Source organism: Rana temporaria, chromosome 11 (assembly GCF_905171775.1).
Source record: "Rana temporaria chromosome 11, aRanTem1.1, whole genome shotgun sequence".
In the NCBI taxonomy this organism is placed as follows: domain Eukaryota; kingdom Metazoa; phylum Chordata; class Amphibia; order Anura; family Ranidae; genus Rana; species Rana temporaria.
Window position 1 is genome coordinate 120402582 of NC_053499.1, and position 13024 is coordinate 120415605.

The 13024-nt window shown below is 40.7% G+C and overlaps 3 non-coding genes across 3 annotated transcripts; all 3 read left to right on the forward strand.

The window, feature by feature from the left end:
- Positions 1–3679: 3679 nt before the first annotated feature.
- On the forward strand, positions 3680–3743 carry LOC120918062. The gene has a single exon (XR_005744275.1). It is a non-coding gene; the product is annotated as a small nucleolar RNA SNORD29 (small nucleolar RNA).
- Positions 3744–4214: 471 nt separating this feature from the next.
- LOC120918079 lies at positions 4215–4285 on the forward strand. The gene has a single exon (XR_005744290.1). It is a non-coding gene; the product is annotated as a small nucleolar RNA SNORD30 (small nucleolar RNA).
- Positions 4286–5753: 1468 nt separating this feature from the next.
- On the forward strand, positions 5754–5879 carry LOC120918108. The gene has a single exon (XR_005744317.1). It is a non-coding gene; the product is annotated as a small nucleolar RNA SNORD22 (small nucleolar RNA).
- Positions 5880–13024: the final 7145 nt, after the last annotated feature.

Consider the following 13024-nt stretch of genomic DNA (forward strand, 5'->3'; position numbering starts at 1 on the left):
TCTTGGTGGCTGGGTGTGAGTCTCTGCCATGCTTTCCCTTGCTTACTGAGCACATGGCTGGATGTGGAGGGTGCAGTCCTTGTCTTGTGTCAATGAGACTCATCACAGACCTGTTCTGAGAATTCTTTGAGGACAGCTTTTGTCTCTGAGCAACACCTGATGGCAAGGCTAGTAAAATGTAATTGCAAGTTTAAAAGTTTTCCCCCCTCTTGGATACCAGACATGTGGCACAATTGGTTAGTGTTTTATTTTGAGGTTTGAGTGACAAGGTCTCTAGTCCATGATGTAGAAGTAGCCCTGCCACAAGGTTGATGGACTTGATGCTTTTTGTATTGGCAGTGGAGATGACCTCACTGGCTGAGTGGCGGCTGTAATATAAAGTCACTCCATCCAAGACATGTCTGGTTTTCATCCCTGTTCAGTACACTGCAGCCATAGAATTGCCTGTTTAATTTTGCCTAATATTCAAAAAGTTGATCTTCAGCAGCTTTTACAGCACAAAGCTCATACATGCTATCGGCATTCGTTTAGAACGGGGATAAGCAATTAGCGGACCTCCAGCTGTTGCCAAACTACAAGTCCCATCATGCCTCTGCCTCTGGGTGTCATGCTTGTGCTGTCAGAGTCTCGCTATGCCTCATGGGACTTGTAGTTTGGCAACATCTGGAGGTCCGCTAATTGCTTATCCCTGGTTTAGAAGGTTCCTTTTGATAAGTGTGGCCGCTATTGATTTCAAATCGGTGCTTTTTTTTTTTTTTTTTTTTTTTTAATAGACAAGTCAGTCCAGTTCATGTGTAGGTGTACTTGTGCCCATGTCTACAAGTTCCCATATCCCTGTTTTGCATTTAAGATGCGCATTCCAAGAGTCTCTAAAAATATTCATATTCATGCTTAAACCACATCATGGAAGGGAGTTTCACATCCTTATTGCCCTGATGGCGAAATCTCCCTGGGCAGTTAAAGGTTAAACTGCTTCTCCAATCTCATTGTTTGGGCCCATGTCCTCTTGCACCCGTTGAGACTCCTTTTTTTTTTTTTCTCCCCCCTGCTGAGATCACCATTGAGGTATTTGTAAATTGCTATCGTATGTCCTCATGCATAGTTTTTCCAGCAAGAATACATTTTGAGGTCCTTCAGTTCCCTTAATTTTGTTGCCCTTCAGTTCCAGCACATCCCTTCCGGGGACTGGTGACCAGAACTGGACAGAGTGGTCTAACCAGTTTTATAAAGTGGTAGGATTATGGGTTTCTCTGGAGTAGATCCGTTTTTTATGCATGTTAAAATTCTGTCCGCTTTGAGCAATGGCATGTAATGTCAAGCTTCAGTTACCAATTGGCCATTTACTAGGACAGATCGTTCTCCATCCTTGATTTCCCCATAGGTTCTCCCCTAGTGAGTAGTTTACTTTTTTATTTTTCCTTTTTTGGCCCTAGAGCATTAATTTAAATTTCTCCACATTAAACCTTATTTGCCATGTATTGGGCCACTCCATTATTTTGTTCAGGTTTTAATGTAACATTTCTATATCCTGATGTGAAGTTATTGCCCTGCTTAATTTTGTCATTTGTGAAAGCGGCGCTTTTTATCTCATCCTCTATCATTTCTGATTGAATAGAATTGGTCCCAAGACAGAACCTTGGGGAACCCCCCACTTACCACTCCAGACCAGTCAGTGTTATTTATCACCACCCTTTGGACCTGTCCCTGTAACCAGTTTTTTTTTAATCCAAGAACAAACCTTGTGGTCCATGCCTTCAGACCTCGGCTTGTAATTTAAGCGCTTATGGGGGGGACTATCAAATGCTTTTGCAAAATCCAGGTACACTAAATCCATGGGCTAGATGGCAGCTCATGTCCTCGAATGTTTGGTCTGGCAGAAACAACCTTTCGTAAACCCATACTAACTACTGATAATTTTTTTATCTTTTTGATAGTCCCTTTTATCCCCTCCAATTTATTTATGCTTGTTAGGTTGACTGGCCTGTAGTTTTTCAGGTGTTTTTATCTGTTTCTTGAATGTTTGTACCACAATGGCTTTTCTCCAATCAGCTGGTGCAATTCCTGTGAGTATGCTGTCTGCAAAGATTATGAAACAATGGTGTGGCTATAACTTGACAGTTCCGAGGGCTCTTGTGTCTCTAAGCCAACCTGTCCTGGTGATTTGATTTCATTTTTAGTCTTGACTCAACTGTTGGCTACATACTGAGGGGAAGGCGTTTAGTACTTCTACAGAAGTTTGCAAGTTGCAATGAAATTGGAAAGTAGTGCAGGAAATGTTTTTATATTTTTCATTGATGCAAAATGAACGGTTCCATTGCTGGTAATGTGATAAATCGCACCACATTGCCAAGTCACTGGTGTGAATGGGGGGCTTGGTATACCTTACTCAGTCTAGTTGAGTGTATCTGGCTGGTCAGTCTGTCATGAAACTCACTTATACAGCCCATCTGCAAATTAAATGCCTAGAAGGTGGGTATAGGCTTAATATTCACGTTGGAAGGCATCTCTGCAGATTTTCTTTAGTCCACAAATGTGTCCTGGAGAACTTGCATGCTATTTTGGCTCTAATGCAGTTATTTAGAACTTTTTTTTAATTTTGCGTAGAGGGGAGATTAGAACAGCTGTCGGGTTTTGATTCTGTCTGCGTCCCATTCGACCTTTTCTCTTCTTGACTTTCAATGATATTTAAAGAATTCCACATTTTGATCTTCCAATGGGGACAAGAGTTCTTTGGGACAGGAAGTGAAATCGCCCCATGGGACAAAGGCAGAAATAAACCTTACAGGCGTTACAACCCTCCCTTACATCTAAAATGAGATGTTTCTTTATTTTACCTTTACCTCCTGATGGCGCTCCTAGTCTACAACAGTACATCTTTCTGCTGATGTGTACCAGATTAAGATGTGGTAACTTACATTCTTGCATTCTTCAGGGTTGCTACAATCTGAAGATGGCTCCCCACAGCATTACAGGTGAGCAGTAAAGACTTGAATGTAGGGTACAATATGGTGGTCATCAGTGATGATCTATATAGACAAGCATATATCTGACTTGTCAGTGAATGTAACCTTTTGTTCTGAGATGATGAAGACTAGAAAGGCCGGCTTCTGTTTTTTAATTTCAACACTAAACTAGTTTCTCTCTCCTCAGGGTGCCTCTTCATTTTGATGTTTGGTGAAGATGAAGACTACATCATATGGGTAGGTGTCATGACTCGATGACGTTTTTTGAGAGGGCAATATTTTCTTGTAGAAATGAACGGCAAGTCCTGCAGTCACTATGAAGTAGAGCTGAACCTAAAATCTAGTTTTGAATATTAAATTGGGTTGTATTTGTTTAGCACAACACTGCTTCATATCTGATATTTTAGGCACCTTTTTTTAATTCCAACCTCCGGTACAGTTTATTAGGTACATGCCACCCACTTCTGCCTTTGATTCGATTACTGGATTACATTGAGGTCAAGGGATAGTGTGTAAAAAGCTGTAACACAATGTAATTGATGGCGTAGTTAGTGCTACATTGGTTACTAACTTGTGTCATCCTGTTGGCTAAGATTTTATCCTCTCCATCCATAAAGTGGTTTGAAGCCCCTGTTCACAATGCAATTTGGCAGTTTCAAATTGCACCAATCTTTGAAAGTTTCTACACTAGAAGCTAGTCAGGTGGAGTTGGATCACTGCAGTGATGAGTCAACTAGCTCACTTTGAAAAATAATGAAACGCTTCGAACTCCTGAGCAGTAGCTACTGTAAAGATGTGTTTTTTTTTTTTTTTAAAGTTGAACTAAATGTATATTTTGGTTGCAGGGTCTCAGAAAATTGAAATGCAGATCTCCTCTTGAAGGAAATTAATGGTAAGTGATGGTAAAAAAAATTCAATTGATTGTAAAACTAGGTAACCTGAGAAGTAGACATTGCAATACTTGACTGCACATCTTGAACAATTAATTTGCAACTTTGTTGAGCCGCTGTAACTTGGAAACTACCACCCAGTGATCATTACAACCCATTTATGGAATGGGGCTTCAGCATTGCCAACAATCCTCGTTAATGTTCTTGTGTAGCAGTGGGTCAACTGCCTCAAATAAGGGGATCAGCTAAATGCTTGTATAAAAGTACATAAACTGGTGGAGGTTAATGGCACAATTGCATTGCCAGTAGTTGTATGAAGGCTTTGCTCATGAGTGTAGATAAGCTAGTGTGTGAACTTAAAACTGATGATGATTTATCTCTTGGAATCTCGTTCGTCTGAATTCTGATGAGACCTTATTGTAACTGATGGTTTTAAAAGTTTAGCTTTGTTCTTGGTGGTTTGATGTTGCAGATGTCTGACCTGCTGAATCTTTTAACAGGTATCGATGGTTGGTACTACATGGGGATGGCCAGAACTGAAGACATAACACATGTAAGCTATGCAACCTAAATATGTGAATAGGGCAAAAATGTTGACATGCTCCCAACAGTTAATCATAATGCTTGTGGGGGACACAATGATGAATAATCCACTATACCCTGAGCTGGCTTTGTGTTGGCTGTGACAAGGATCGTCGCTATACTGAAGAGATCCCCTTTAGCTGTAGAATCAGACTGGTTTTTGTAACGACGTGTGTCTTAACATATTTCACTTTGTTTTTCAGCTTTCAACTGGAGGAAAATTGGTTCAAGGTAAGACTTGAAAACTAGATTACATTTACACGGTTCTGCCTAATTGCACCATGTGCAAAAGTATGAATACATTTGGGAGATCCCTACCAGTAACAATAGTTTGTAACTAGATTCACACATGCCAACTGCCGTTGCAGTCACTTTTTTAAATGAAGTCCAGTTATTTGTTCACTGGTTCAGGTGCATGTTTTTACTTTAATTCACACCTGAACCCAACCATACCCAATCTCGCAGTATCTTCAAAAATGGACTACAGCTGTCCTGGACATATGTGAACTACCAGCTCCATTGCAAACTGGTCTGTTTCACATGGGATTCAAAACTCGTCCGTTTTGCATATGTGAACTGAGCGGGCGGGCGCCCGAGACCCCATGGCTGGGCTTAAAGGACAACGTACCTATACGTTGTGCCATTCTGCCGACGTATATCGGCGTGAAGGGGTCGTTAAGTGGTTAAAGACCTTTTTTCTAATACTTGACGTTTTGGGCTAAAGAATTAAAACCTTTAACTTTTTTTTTTTAGCAGAGACCTTAGAGCACAGGTGTCAAGAAGGCCTGCAGGCCAAATCTGGCCCAAGCAATCTCATGTGGCCCTCGCACCTACTGCATCTGTGTGAGCTCCAGACCCTTGCGTTTTGCTTTCAAGCAATGCATTCATCTTCCCAGCAGCAGTATAAGGAAAGAGGGGTGCATTGCAAGGGAGAGTGGGGGGGACTCAACTTCTGATGTTGGGTTGGCTCTGGACATCTAATGTAAGGGGATTGCTCTGGACATCTAATCTTGCAGACACAGCTGGCCCTTTTGAGTTCAATCATAGCACTGATGCGGCCCACAAAGAAATTGAGCTCGACACCCCTGCCCTAGAGAAAAAAATCACACTATTTGCATAGTTGTCTTTCAAATGCAATTTTTTGGAATAAGGAATTCAACAGTAAAGTTGTCACTTTCATCGATATGAAAGATGTTGCACCATAATTGTGAGAATTTATCTTTATTCTAAGCAAAAAATGATTGTCATTTTGGCCAGCATCATCCAGCTCTAGGAGCTGTGGAGGATGATGGCAGCAAGAGCTTTGTATCTGAACGATCCCCAAGGATGAAACCTTCACATGTCCGACCATCTGATCTCCACCAGAGCCTGAAAAGGTGAACCCACTGGTGTAGTCAGCTGGAGAAGATGGATAACCTGTTCCTGATGGAACAGTCTGAGGGGGATTGACTTATAAAGCAATGTGAAGTACTGTTTAAACCTACAAAAAATAAACCCATTACAAATCTTGGATGCTTAAAGGATTGTGAAGACCTTAAAAAAAAAAAAAAAATCAAAAGCACTGACCTTTTCGGCCTGAGACCAATCTTGCCCAACAGTGGTGTTTGGACCTCATCAGCTCAAATCTCCAGATTTTTGTAGTGCATCCTTGGCACTGTGCCCCCAACACCGATTGGACAAGATGGGCTTCTGTTAACAATGTAGTTAAATAAAAATGTTTTGATAAAATTGGGTGTGGATTTTATTTATTTTCTCAAACTATGCTTGTAAACCTACATGAAAACTGCTCAATTCTAGTCAAGAGGGCACTTAAATAACAAAGTACAACATGGGTATTTAAGATTGTGAATGTTAACTATGATCCCAAAAAACTCTCTAGGACAACTGAAAAGGTAAGGCATTAAGACATAAGGGGGGGCAGAATGACATGCTGGATTTGGATATGAGTTGCTCATTAAATACAATTCACCTGGCTGTACAATATGCACCTAGTCCTTAAGGATAAGCTCAATCTTCAGCTAAGAGGTACCAAGCCATTTGATTCTACACTGGTACTACCAGAGAAAGGAACACAAGTATTGGGCTAGTACTGTAAAGGTAAAACGGGGCATACATTTGCCTGAGGAATTCTAAAGGTTTATAGTTGGTGGCGGAATTGATCAAGGGGTCCCAGTACTGGCTTTGCTGAGATGGGGTTAAACTAGACAGTGATGGGCCTGCTTCTGGGCGATGGCTTGATGTTTGGTTTAGGCTGTGATGTAGTAGCTTTCAACGCTGTGCTCTTTGGGATTCTTCTGTAAATTCATCCTTCAGTGGTTAAAGGTTCTGTTTTTACCTTCATGCATCAAAGTAATCCTCTGCAGCAGGCCCTCCCAAATACTTGAGCACATCACAATCCAGCAATGGGCACAAGCTTTTGGCTCTCTGGGGACTCCTTGTTGGCAGAGACAGCTGTTGGCAGAGACAGCTGTAGGGGCCAATGGCCCCTGTCAATCAGGTAGCCAACAAGAGGGGGTGGGGTTGAGCCACAGCACTTGCCATAAGGGAGGGACCCTGAGTGCTAGCAGGGGACCTGAAGAGGATTGGGGCTACTCTGCACAGAGCAGGTAAGTGACTGACTTTCTTAATAGCATTTTATTGCCACTTTAAAGTAGTTCACCCAACACATCTACAGACTAACCTATCTAACGCTGTAAAATTGCTATTCATGGCTTTTGATGCAGGCATTGCTGTGGAGGCAGATGCAGAGGTAGCTGACAAGCACATAGGAACTCTATGGTCGACATTTCCCCATTAATTTCCCTGCTGATATCTGCTGTCTCCTGCAGAGCTTCCACCGTGTGAAGGGGGAGGGGGATGGAGATGGGATCCAGTGTGATAGGAAGGGGGAGATAATGAAGCTTAGATGAGCATCGGTGCTATTGCCTGTAGTGATCTGTGCCCCGTGTTCTTATTGTAACCAGTCTAAGTAATGCTGGACACCTAGGAGCTGTGGCTGAGGAATGTGTGCATGATCCCAGAACATGCTGCACCTTATCCGTTAATGGGTCCCTCATGCATCATTACCCCTATGTTTGTGCAGTGTGACTTTGGTGCAGCACTGGTTTCATGCAGTGCATTTTTAAGACGCTTGGAGCTTATTTCTGTATTTATCTTAATACAGCAGACCATTTAAATGGGCTGATGTATCTGTCAACAATGGGCCTGCCTGTGACTATCCCACCACCCATGGGCTATTCTATACTCTTCTTTAGCATGCAATGTGTACTGTCATTCTTTGCCTCCATTCACAAAACATTGTGAGAGAGACTATCAAATGCTTTTGCAAAATCCAGGTGCACTAAATCCATGGGCATTCCCCTGTCTATATGGCAGCTCATGTCCTCGTAGAATGTTTGGTCTGGCAGAAACAACCTTTCATAACTACTGATTTTTTTTTTTCTTGGTCCCTTTTATCCCCTCCAATTTATTTATGGTTGTTGGGTTGACTGGCCTGTAGTTTTCCAGGTGTTTTGTTTGTTCTGTTTCTTGAATGTTGGTACCACAATGGTTTTTCTCCAATCAGCTGGTGCAATTCCTGTGAGTGTGCTGTCTGCAAAGATTATGAACAATGGTCTGTCTATAACTTGACAGTTCTGAGGGCTCTTGTGTCTAAGGTATCCTGTCCTGGTGATTTATATGTTTTAAGTTTTAGTCTTGTCAACTGTTGGCTACGAGGGTACCTACTGAGGGGAAGGTGTTTAGTACTTCTACAGAAGTTTGCAAGTTGCAATTAAATTGGAAAGTAGTGCAGGAAATGTTTTTATATTTTTCATTGATGCAATATGAACAGTTCCATTGCTGGTAATGTGATAAATCGCACCACATTGCCAAGTCACTGGTGTAAAATGGGGGCTTGGTACACTCAACTAGACTGTGGAAGGTATATCTGGCTGGTCAATCTGTCTTGAAACCCGCTTATACAGCCCATCTGCAAATTAAATGCCTAGGAGGTGGGTATAGGCTTACTATTCACATTGGAAGGCATCCCTGCAGATTTTCTCTACTCCATAAATGTGTCCTGGAGACCTTGCATGCTGTTTTGGCTCTAATGCAGTTATTTAGAACGTTTTTAATTTTGTGTAGAGGAGATTAGAACACCTGTTGGGTTTTTATTCTGTCTGTGCGCCCCATTCAACCTTTTCTCTTTTGACTTTCAATAATATTTGTAAAGAATCACACATTTTGATCTTCCAATGGGGACACGAGTTCTTTGGGACAGGAAGTGAAGAGAAATCGCCCCATGGGACAAAGGCAGAAATAAACCTTACAGGGGTTACAACCCTCCCTTACATCTAAAATGAGATGTTGCTTTATTTTACCTTTACCTCCTAATGGCACTCCTAGTCTACAACAGTACAGCTTTCTGCTGATGTGTACCAGATGTGGTAACTTACATTCTTTTTTTTTTTTTTTTTTTTTTTTTTTTTTGTTTCTTGAAATCAATGCATGTGCACCACTCTTGTTCAAACAGTGATTTGTTTCATATCCTACGTGTGCACGTAAACCCCTTAGCTATTATCTGTGTCTACTACTTACAGTATGCTTAATCTGTGGACCCAGACTGAAATTGCAGGTACTGTACATTTTGCACTAGCCTGTAGTCTAATCCAGAGCGACCAACCTAGCGTACAAGCACTGCTCCTGCACAGATAAACAATGAGTAATGCCCGGTACACACGATCCGATTATCGGACGAATGATCATCCGTTTTTTTTTGTATGCTAATCTCACGTCGAATCTGAGTTTACTAAAGTCACGAAAATTCTCGTACGGCAGGATAAAAAATCGGAAGTGATGTCATGTGTTGTAATGCATTTGTTTTGCATTTTCGAACGACAGCTGTACTGATTAAATGAAAATCGTACGATCTGGCATCGTACGAAAAAAAATTCCGTGCATGTCCGATATAATAAAATCAGATGAACTGTCCTGATCGGTTTTCGGAAGCTCTGTACTAATGATCCGATTATCGTACGATCGTTTCGAAAGCGGCATTTTTCGTACGATTTTCGGATCGTGTGTACGGGGCTTAAGAGCACAAAGGATTTGGACGTGTGTTACTAGCTGGATTTCTTTTTTTTTTTTAATTTTCTTTTTATTTGATTTTAAGATTACTTATACATCAGACAATTATTTTAACAGGTAACCATCTAGCATTATACGAACAGAAAAAAGAAAGAAGACAACATACTATAATCAGTACTAAACATATTCTTAGCCTGTATAATCAGATGTACCTGATATCTTCTACGTCTTGTAACCCTGTATCCAATCACCCCTCCTCCCCCCACCCTCCCCCCAACTACCTAAGGGAGCGTATTACCCCATTTGTTAATCCCCTAAGCGGACAGACGAGCACAGAAGAGAGGGGGAGTCCGTCCTCTACCCTTTTCTCTTGTGACGATACTTGTGATCACATGCCCTATATCGCCAATCCCCATTAGAGCACCCATCAACCATACTCCCACCGCAATGGGTGATAGCCACTTCCAACGGGAGAGGGAGGAGGGGGGGCGCGTTACCCTGGAGTCCCTTCCTCAAGTGCCATCCTCATATGTTCCACACCGCCCTCTGCCACGGCCCCTATATGCTAGTGAATTTCCCATAGTTCCCCTGTCTAGTAAAATATACTCTCTCATTTGAAATTGTTAGATTCATAGTCGCTAACCAGTTATCTACCGACGGGGGCGTCTGCGCCTGCCATTTTTGGGCTATCGTTTTTCGTGCCTGGAAAAGGCACCTCAATATAGCTTCCAAGCTGCCCTGAGGTGCCCTTATATCTTCTATACACCCCAGTAGACAAGTCCTGGCCACTGGATTGAGGGATGTTCCAAATACCTTGTTTATCCTCTCTATTATTTCTACCCAAAAATCATAAAGTTTGGGGCACTTCCAGACCATGTGAATTAAATCCCCTTTATCTTTGCATCTCGGGCATTCGTTATTCTGTCTCCACCCCAGTTTAAACATTTTATGCGGGGTATGATATACCCTATGCAGTAAAAACAAATGGGACAATCTTTGCGCTGGGGCGATTGAAACACAGGCGCATTGATGCAGAATTCTCTCCCACGGTTCAGATGGTATTGTTCCCAGGTCTCTTTCCCACGCTTCTTTACTCTTGGCCGGGCCCGCTCTGCTTATCGCACTAGCACTCAAGCTGTTATATGTTACTGTTATTAAGCCCTTGGCCGTACTTGCCCTGATTACTTTGAGAAGGACGGGGATCTGGGTCCATACCATTGTTTTAGAACTAAATTGTACTTGAATAGCATGGCGGACCTGCAGATATTTGTAAAATGTTTTGTTGGGAATATTAAATTCTCTTGTTAAATCTGAGAATGATTTTAGGGTTATATAGTGAAAAAATATTCTATGCGCTACTGTGAGTATACCGTAATGCTAATAAAGTGGTAATGATAGTCTGAAGTGTATCCGAGGCAGCTGTATCTAAAAGTGTTCACATAACACAAAAATAAAATCTACATATAAAAAGTGATAAGCGCTTCAAATAGGTGACCAAATCACAACAAAAGGTAATAACAATGATATGTGCACAAACACAATAGGTGACTGGACTGGTGTTGGTGAAAAAAACCAATTAAAATAATCCAGAAATTTTAAAAAGAGGTGTGGACCTGAAATGGTACAAACAAAAACCTCTCTATAACTGGAAGTGTCCAAAAAGCACTAAAAGTGCTCAATCCGTGAAAGTTCAACAATTTAATAAAATAAATGATTAAATGTTCAGATGGAAAATCATAACAGACAGTCTATAAGGAAGATGAATCAGATGTTTTAAAACTTCTGAGCCTCTGCTCTTTTCCCTTAGACAGATGGTGAGATATTCTCAAAGGTGTTGTAGTGCCCTTACCTGCAGGGTGCTATATATAGGCATATAGTGTGATCTCCAAAGCGTGATGGTCTGGTCTCTCCCAATGTTAATTGCTCCTCCTGCTCCAACTGCTAAGTGTTTCAGATCTTCCAGGCTCCGTAATCCAGGGTTGGAGATGCAATGGGGGAGGAAGAAAAAATTGCCTCCAATAGTGTAGTGAGTTAAACTCAAAATATTTATTGTGCCAGAATGGCATAAACAAACATGGATGGGCACATGCAGTAATAAATTTAAAAATCGCGGGGACGCGGCGATCTAAGTACCGCCTGACGTCCAGTGGCCTCCGGCTTGTACGGGTGTATGAATCGAGCTGACTCCCTACGGCGTTACGTCACGCACCTCGTGACTTCATCAGGGGAACCCTATTGGCTGTCAGGCCGTCAATTAAATACTCTCAAACCGGAAGTAAACAAACTTCCATTTTCTCGTGGTCCATGTCTGTAGACATAGTGATGGAAGTAATGCTTATTATTGGACGTGACCAGGACATAGTTGCGTTCTGTAAACTAGAAGAGTTTAAACATTGCAATGACAGAACTGGTGTTTTAAAGGCAATATGGGTTATATAAAAATATAAACATATAATAAATAGTGACAATTATAGTAATAAGAATAGGAATAACGGCCTAATCTTATTGTGTGTAAGATTAGCTGGCCATAAGTGAGTGTCCAATGGCGATATTCAGATGTATACATTGTATAGGAATGTTAAAATGGAAAAAATGGAAACATTTAAGACTTAACCCGTCAAAGGGCAGGTATTATATCTATCATTTGTGCTAAATATACGCGCAATGTAAATACCTTCTATTTGGTCAAATGTTCCTTAGACCACATGTTACATCATAATATTGATGTGTATGAAAAGGTTCTACTATCAATAGAGATGATAGAGATGTAGTTAAAACACCTTAAAAATGGAATAAAAATGAAAAAAAGAAATTTATATATAAATAAAAATTAAAATAATAATAATAATAATAAAAATAAAAATAAAAATAAGGATAAAAATAAAGATAAAGAAAAATAAATAAAAATAAAATAAAAATAAAAATAAAAATAAAAATAAAATAAAAATAGAAATGGAGTGGTGTGACCCAATAAATGTGTGCATTTGGTTGTGCACTGGTGAAAAAGCTGTACATGTCAACTTATTAAGTGTGGTGAAAGTATTTTTATGGACACAAAGGATACTAGGGAAACTTCCCAAGATCACGGGTCCATAAGGAAATGGGCCAGGGTGAGGGGAGAAATAAAGTGGTACCATAATAGGTCGACCAACACCCCCACAAGCCCAAGGCCACCACACAGAATGTGACATATCCACGTCAATGAACAATAAACATTCAGTAGATCATGTATGTTCCATTTGTTGGTATAGTTTCTCCACTGTATAAATGATTAAAATATGTTTAAAAATTGTTTAAAAAACAGTTAAGATCGAAATCCACATTCATCCCACCAGGGGTAAGAGTGTTGAGTGTATGAATCCAACGGGATTCTTTCTGACTAATAACCCGTATTTTGTGGCTACCTCTCCAAGATGCCTTATATTTTTCAATACCCCAAAATCCTATTCTTATTACTATAATTGTCACTATTTATTATATGTTTATATTTTTATATAACCCATATTGCCTTTAAAACACCAG